Source organism: Acomys minous (genome assembly GCF_964271855.1).
Source record: "Acomys minous genome assembly, chromosome: 16".
Lineage (NCBI taxonomy): Eukaryota > Metazoa > Chordata > Mammalia > Rodentia > Muridae > Acomys > Acomys minous.
In genome coordinates this window covers 49,182,594-49,191,460 of record NC_140498.1, presented here as the reverse complement: position 1 = coordinate 49,191,460, position 8,867 = coordinate 49,182,594, and positions in this window count along the sequence as shown.

The following is an 8,867-nucleotide window of genomic DNA, read 5'->3' as shown; positions in this document are numbered from 1 at the left end:
TATTTATTTGAGGCAGGGTCTCTCTGGCAATATAACTGCTGGGATCCTCTGGTTTCTGCCTCTCTGGCTCTAGAGTTACCCAGTTGTTTTGTTTGTTTGTTTGTTTGTTTGTTTGTTTGTTTTACAAGAGTTCTGGGAACTGAACTTCATGCCTGCATGGAAAACACCTTATCAATTTAGCTACATTCTTAACATTTTTATTTTACTTTGGCCGTTTCATACATTTATATAATGTATATTGGTTGACTCCAATCCCAGCTTCCACCCCCCATTCACCTCCTTACCTGTCCCCCTCCCACCTTCCCATCTTTTTGTCTCCCCCACCCCACCCCGTCATATTATACTAAGTTCAATTAGTATTGCTTGCTTGTTAATGGGAGTGAGAGCGTCCACCTAATCATGTTAGTTCACAGGCGATCCCACTAGCCTGCCTTCAGGGCCCTAGCAACATCTCACACTTACCACCTGCCATCACCATGTGTGAGCCAGATAGAAGGTCCTGCCTGCCACCCCAGCTCGCTCTTCTCCCTCTGTCCCCCATCTCCCATCCGGGCACCTTGTCATGGGCACACCCTTGCTCTCCCTCCTTACCCTCTCTCTGCCCTCTCGGCCCACTCTACCCCTTCTCTGGCCTCCTTCTCCTTTTCCCACAATAAATCTCCTTTATACCAGATCTGTCGTGTGCCTTGTAATCCCTCAGAGGGTACACCTTGGCATGACCCTGCCGTGGTGCCCCTGCTGCCCCCATTATACAACATAACCTGCCAGAATCGTAGGGACAGAGAGCCAGAGACTAACCATTTAAATAATACAGGAGTTCCCAGGCTCCTAATCTGCATAAGTAGAACCGCCCCCCCCCCCCCACCCTAAGAAGGAGAAAGGGAAGGGTGTGCACATCTGCTTGCAGTTCCCTCTAGCTGCCTTAACCAGGGAGCCTTTCCCATTTTACTGGGCTCATCAGGGATTCCAGTGTTTTTGAACCTCCCAGTCTCACTGGCAGCCACATGTTAACGATCTAAATAAATTAAATTCATTTAGATAAAATATTCAGTTCCTCGGTGTCTCTAGCCATTTCAGGCACTCAGTAGCCTCGGTCCATGTGGCTACTGGCATATTTGTCACATTCCATCACTGAAGAAAGTTCTAGGAAACCTCCCTGGCTTATAACTATGCATTTAAAAAACATCACAGATCAGGGCTGGAGAGATGGCTCTCCTGACGGCTCTTCTAGAGGTTGTGAGTTCAATTCCCAGCAACAACATGGTGGCTCACAACTATTTGTAACGTGATCTAATGCCCTCTTCTGGCTTGCAGGCATACATAAGGCAGAGCACTATATATATAATAATAAATAAATATTTTAAAACATATCATGGATCACTAACGGAAGGCAGTTTGCAAGAACAGCAAGCAATGGATTAAGGGCTGGGATAGAGTCTGTCAAGGGATGGCTCTCAGGGGATCCTCAAGATTGCTTTGATTACACTGATTTCTCATTTACTCCCTTGGCTGTGATTTCTGTCTGCTTTACGGATCTGGATAACTGTCTTTCAAGGTGAGAGCTGGCGTCCTCGGATACGGTTTCCCCAAGTGTTGGGAGGGGTCAGGCATGGGAGATGCCAGCAGTGCCTTAGGGTGCATATTTAAAGTATACTTCTGGTCTGGGGATTTAGCTCAGTGGTATAGCATTTGCCTAGTTACATGTCTTATCCTTTGGTCTCATCTTAGCACTAAAACCCAAATTAACAATAATAATATGAATAACACGAATAAATAGAGCTCTGAGGCCAGCCTGGTCTACAAAGCAAGTACAGGACAGCCAAAGCTAACACAGAGAGACCCTGTGTCCAAAAACCAAAAAAGAAAAAAAAAAATAGAGCTCTGGCTTTCCCACCAGCAGATTCCCGAGCTAGACTTACTATTCAGGAATTCCTCGGGCGACTCTCCTCTTGACAGCTGGCAGCTGGGAAGTTGGAGAAGATCCCAGCTTTCAGATAGGTGTGATGCTACAAAGTAGCAGGTTGTAGGGAGCAGCTCCATCTTCCAGCATTACTGTGCTTTTTCTCTTAACAGATGTTAAAAGAGAAAACTCAGTGGCCTTGTCCTCTCTCTTGTGAGCACCGCCTCAGGCATGCGGTCTTGAGACTGAGCACCATGCCTTCTATAAAGTTACAGGGTACTGATGGAGATACGTTGAGGGATGGTCTGAGGTATTTTGCTGCTAATTACTGCTTACTGTCTCTGTGACTTACCTTTTGCTTAATAAAAAAGCCATCCCATCTGGGCAAGGCAAAGGAGATAGGTGGGGCTTAAGAGAAAGTGGAAAACCAGGAAAAAGAAAAGAGAGACCGTCACAAGGAGAAAGGAGAGAGACCTGAAGGGAAGAGAGGAAGGCTGCCGTGGGTTAGATGGAGGAGAAGCACGTGGCCAGTGTGGATGGAGAATCCAGCCCAGATGAAGAACGTTAGCAAGTATTCGGGATTATGCATGGGAGGTAGCTTGATAGACGTTATTAGAAGCAGACGGCATGGGACTGAGGCAGGGAATCCCATCCCTGTCCCGCTATGGGAGGTAGTTTAAAAGATTGATATTTGCCCTGCCCTAGGTTAACTAAGGCCATTTTAAAATATAACAAGAGTCTGTGTCTTGATTGATTGCTAGCCGGGCCTACAGATAATACAGATAATTTAAAAAAAAAAAAGCGATATTTGAAGTTGATGTAGAAATTGGCGAACAGTCTCACCATCCAGACCATGCTAGAATATTTGGAAACAGATGATGAGGGAGATGATGATCCTGTTCCTTTACCAAATGTTAATGCAGCAATTCTTTAAAAGGTCATTCAGTGGTGCACCCACCACAATGATGACCCTCCTCCTCCTCCTCCTCCTCCTGAGGATGATATGAACAAAGAAAAGAGGACCGATGATATTCCTGTTTGGGACCAAGAATTCCTGAAAGTTGACCAACGAACACTTTTTGAACTTATTCTGGCTGCAAACTACGTAGACATGAAAGGTTTGCTTGATGTTACATGCAAGACTGTGGCCACTGTTAGACAGGCGTGGTGGCCCACGCCTTTAATCCCAGCACTCGGGAGGCGGAGGCAGGTGGATCGCTGTGAGTTCCAGGCCAGCCTGGTCTACAAAGCAAGTCTAGGACAGCCAAGGCTACACAAAGAAACCCTGTCTCAGAAAAAAATGAATACATAAATAAAAACTGTGGCCAATATGATTAAAGGGAAAACTCCTGAGGAGATTCGTAAAACCTTCAATATCAAAAATGGCTTTACTGAAGAGGAGGAGGCCCAGGTGCGCAAGGAGAACCAGCGGTGTGAAAGGAAGTGAAGTGCTCGAAGACACTCCTAGAAGACACTCAAAGGGTTGTTCCAAATGCCGGTTGCCTTGCTCTGTTTCTAACTGTTAATATTAGAGAACAGCAGACAAACGCAGCCTGTCCTCACTGCATGTGTAGTTCCAGGACAGATCAGACCTGTGGCTGAGTTTCTTTTATGAGCAGGTTACTTTCTTTTTTCCCCCCCGACTCATTACTCTGAATAAAACCGAACTATGGGTTCTCCATGGAAATCCCTCATTCCGTAAAGCGACCTCTGCCTAGCTCATTGTCCAATTAACTTCAGCGAGCCTCTCAAAGTTGGCGTTGTAAACAAAGCAACTTCTGAGAGGTACTCTGAAATAGAACTAAGAAAACATCTCTGTCCGCGAGTTGGAAACTGGAACAAAGGAAGTTGAAGTTAATGCCGGGAGTGAGGCTGTTAGGATGTCTTCCCGCCTCTCTGCTTCTGGGCCCGCTCATGAGCAGCTCAGCCCTATGAGCTGGGTCTGAGAGCTTGGTTTTTGGTTTTTGGTTTTTGGTGTTTTCGATACAAGGTTTTTTTCTCTGTGTAGGCTTGGGTGTTCTGGACTCACTCTGTAGACCAGGCTGGCCTGGAACTCACAGCGATCAGCCTGCCTCTGCCTTCCGAGTGCTGGGATTAAAGGCGTGCGCCACCACCACACAGCTTTGTTATTTGGGTTTTTTTTTTTGTCTTTTGTTTTTGTTTGTTTTTTTTAATTTTCAATTCAGCTTTGAATATGTTGCCTAGAGATTTAATTTACTACCCAGTTTGTGGGTTGTTTTTTTTTGGGGGGGGGGGCCGGGGTGGGGGGGATCTGTAGCTAGACAATTTGTTAGCTTTTCAATTCAAAAAGACACTTAGTTTATATGGTATGTCATCTTTTTACCATCAAGTGTTCCCACAGGGAACTCAAACTCACAGCAATCCACCTGCCTCTGCCTCCCAAGTGCTGGGGTTAAAGGTGTGCACCACTACCACCCGGCTGCAAGACGCTTTTCAATAACAAGTAATACAATAGGTTAAAGAAAAAAAAAAGATAAAACTCCAGGCTGGGTATGTATGTCTTGGTAGAACACTTAAAAAAAAAAAGCCAGGCAGGGGTTGCACACGCCTTTAATCCCAGCACCTGAGAGGCAGAGACAGGTGGATCTCTGTGAGTTCAAGCAGGCTGGTCTACAAAGTGAGTCCAAGACAGCCAAGGCTACACAGAGAAACCCTGTCTCCAAAAACAAAACAATAACAACAACAACAACAACAAAAAGACAGCAGGGCATGGTAGCACAGGCCTTTAATCCCCGAGCTCAGGAGGGAGAGGCAAGTGACTCTATGAGAGCTCAAGGCTAGCCTGGTCTACATATCAAGTTGGAGACTAGCCAGACCTACACAATGAGACCATTAACTATAACAGAAATGATAATGATAATAATTATATCATCATTATTAAAATAAGGCAAAAAAAAATTCAACCAATTTAGACTCCTGATCCAGTTGTTTATGGTTTGTGAACCAGGTGTAGCTCGTCTAGTCTGAGGATGGGACACTCTGGGTCTGATGGCACTGGCCTACAGTCTCAGCAGCTGGGGACAGGAGAAGCTCAGCTTCAGCCTGAACAAGTTAGAGTCCCAACACTGACAGGAAAAAGAGGACCAGAGTGTTGCTTAGTGGCAGAAAATTTGCCTAGTATATGGAAGTCCCCAGCATTAGGCAAAAAGGAAAAGAAAAAGGAAAACAAGAAAGATTAATGAAAGCAAAAGGGCTAGCCACTCAGTTCTGAACCGTCAAGCTCCCGCTCTGACTCTGAGCAGGACAGCCCGCTGTGGTCTCCCAGCCTCACCTTGCGCTAGCGGACTCTGTCACTTCAGCTCAGGAGGATTGAGCTCCACAATCACCTGCTCTGTACTAGTTGGTCCTCACTTCCTCCTTGTACAGTGAGCATCTTGATCTGTCCTAAGGATGTCTGTAGAGGACACAGCTACTGCCCTGAACTGATGATGCTGAAGCTGCTGTGTCCTTATGGAGGCTTCTCGTTGCCAGTATCCTTATGATACTTTTGGGGTTTTTTGTTTGTTTGTTTGTTTTTGTTTTTTTACTTCCAGACAAGGTCTTATGGCACAGGCTGGCAAGAAACTTCCTGGATAGTCAGGAATGACCTTAGACAGGTGATCCTTCTGCCTCTCACTGGCACTCAACTATGGCCCCTTCTGTCTCTCTGCCTCCTCAGTTCTGGGATCAAAAAGACTTACATCCTCCAAGGACTCTAAACATTACACCATGGCTTCTGTTGTTTGTTTGTTTTTGTTTTTCGAGACAGGGTTTCTCTGTGTAGCCTTGGCTGTCCCAGACTCACTTTGTAGACCAGGCTGGCCTCGAACTCACAGCGATCGCCTGTCTCTGCCTCCCGAGTGCTGGGATTAAAGGCGTGCGCCACCACGCCTGGCTCTGTTGTTGTTGTTGTTGTTGTTATTATTATTAATTTTGAAAAAGGTTGTAACTGAGGGCCTTACTTGTGTTACAGCTTCAATGGGAAAGGCTCCAAGAGGAGCCAAGGAATACGACAAAGTCACACCACACAACAAACCTCACACAAGAGATTTATTGGGAGGGAAAAACCCAGGAGGGTGGCTGCTGAGAGAAACAGCAGAGAACTGAGCGAACACAGAATTTATATAGGGTTGCTTGGGAGGCTTGGTGGGTAGAGGGGGGGGTAGGCGCTAGCTTTCCAGGGTAGCCTGGGATTGGAGGGATTACGTAGTCTGACGTTGAGGCAAGATCAGAGAGATTGGTGGAATTTTTTTTTTTCTTTTAGGGCATGGCTTTGGCCATTACAGGCATTAGGGAAGTCTGGAGGTAGAGCCTGAAGTTCCCGGGCAGGAGATTCCCAATGTAGCCCTGAGCCTTTTTTTTTTTTTTTTTTTTTAAGTTTTTCAAAACAGGGTTTCTCTGTGTAGCCTTGGCTGTCCTGGACTCACTTTGGAGACCAGGCTGGTCTTGAACTCCACCTGTCTCTGCTTCTTGAGTTCTGGGATTAAATGCATGCACCAGCATGCCTGGCTGCCCTGAGCCTTTTTTTTTTTTTTTTTTTTAGGATGAGCTTTTAAGCACAAAAACCATATTCTGGGCTGACATATTTAAGTTAATAAGAACAGTTAGTCAGAAGCAAAACTACAGAAGCTAAAAAGCAACGTTAGGGGCTGGAAAGATGGCTCAGATGTTAAGAGCACTGGCTGTTCTTCCAAAGTTCAATTCCCAGCAACCACATGGAGGCTCACAACCATCTATAATGAGATATGGTGCCCTCTTCTGGTATATAGGAGCACATGCAGGCAAAAACACTGCTCTATACATAATAAATAAAACTTAAAATAAATAAATAAATAAATAAAAGCAAGGTTACTACATTTAGAGGCTCTCCCAGAACTATGGATTTTGATGGATTAGGTCTGCTCTGCTGTCTGAATGGTATTTCCATCATGGAGTCTGTTGTGCTAAGGTCTGGGAGCCTACCACGTTACCCACTGATCTTAGTGAATGAGTCAGTGTACTCAGCCTCCTCTAAAGAGGTGTAGTTGGTCCTAAGGACCATTAATTTTACTGAATTGATACATAATTGACCATATAGTTTAAGATGCAGGGCTCTGCTGTTAATCCAATCAGAATGAGAATTAGAGGCCCAGCCAGTGCTGATAGCAGAGTGATTAGTTAGCCAGAGGGGTCAAGAGAAAAGAGACTGTATCAATGATCTGATTTCTGTCTCTCTTTCTCCCCCTCTGAGTTTTTTTTCCAACCATGGTAAGATTTTCTCTAATTACTCCTGATCAATTAGCATAGAAGCAACAGGTTTCTCCCCAAGCCAGACATAGTTTCCTTTATCTCACGAGAAGTAAATCTAAATCTCTCCAGTTTTGTAGGACCATTTCTGCAAGGGAATCTAGCTACTCTTTTAATTTAGAAATGGAAATTATATAATATTTCTAGGTCTTGAGCAACCTGTCTACTTGGGTTGGAAAGCATCAGAAGATGCACATTTAGTCAAATCATTAGTACATGCCTACCAAGTAGTCTCAGGGGCCCAGTGACATTGCTATTGTTCAGATGAGTTCATCAGCGAGGCAGAACAGAGGCATCAGGTTAAGGGGAATTGCCTAGGTTAAAGGTTTTGGATATTAAACAAGTTTCAGCCCCTTGTAAGTCCACTACTGTTAATTTGGGCTGCGCCCAGTCACAGAGAGTTCTGTCAGTCAATGGTTAGTTCCTGTCCCTAAGCAGTCCAGGGGGCAGGTGTCTAGATATAATCAGAAATCTTGGCCAATTTCTGGCTAAAGCTTGATTAACTTTATCTCTAGGGTCTTTTCCTGAAGCATAGAGTCTAATTCCCCTAGGTTTTTTCTGTTTCCCAAAGGCCAGAATCTTTTCTAAGGAATTTTTCAGGAAGCCTCAGTTTCACAAACTGAATTTTTGCAATGAGAACTCCCTTGTTCTCTTACTAGGAGGCCCAGCCACAGGGCATGCATAGAATTGTAAACTCTGCATTACTGTTTTATAAGAGAAACCCCCACATCTTTTCTTTCTCCGATACAACTGGACACTTAAAGTGAGCATCAGAGAACAGAAATGAAGGTGAATACAGGTTGTTGGTGTGTAGTCCCACTGACTAATACCTTCCCTGCATCTGTCTTCCTCAGGTCCAGGCCCAAAGGCCACTGGGATTAGACCATGACCTGTACTCATACCAAACACAAGACTCAGGAGGAGGTGGAGGGACAGGGAGTAGAAGGGCAGGGCACAATGAAACCTTAATTTCAATGGCTCCATAATCCAGAGACAGCAAATCCATTTAGCAGTGGCTCCAGGCTCCAGCTGAGGTTCTGGGTTCTGGTTACTCCAGGTTCCAGCAGAAGAAATCCTGCTGGCAACGCCAGGAGAATCGTTCCTCGGAACTGATATCCTTACAGTTTTGTTATTCTTTTTTTTTTTAGATTTATTTATTATTTATACAGTAGTCTACATGTACATCTGCAGGCCAGAAGAGGGCATCAGGTTACATTATAGATGGTTGTGAGCCACCATATGGTTGCTGGGAACTGAACTCAGGACCTCTGGAAGAGCAGTCAGTGCTTTTAACCACTGAGCCATCTCTCCAGCCCCCGGTTTTTTAATTCTTTAATCCTCTTTTCCTATTGTTTCGGTTAGTCAGGTTATAAGGGATGTACGCTCGGGTAATAAGTTCATAATAAAATATATTAGTTAAGAAAACTGAACCTACAGTGGCCCAGTTACCTCTTGACTCTAGGGAGTCATCTCTTTTATATCCTCTGCAGTGAATGATGGACATTTGAGGGGAGGCCAAATAGTGTCTAGGAGGACCAAGATTTCCTAATGCCTTTTCCCCCAGTGGTGAAAAGCACTCTGTCTGTATTCATCACACCATAGGCATGCCAGTAGCGAAAATACAGTGACTGTGTAAATGTTGTACGAACTTTCCTTTTCGCCATCTGAGAGCTGGGTCAGA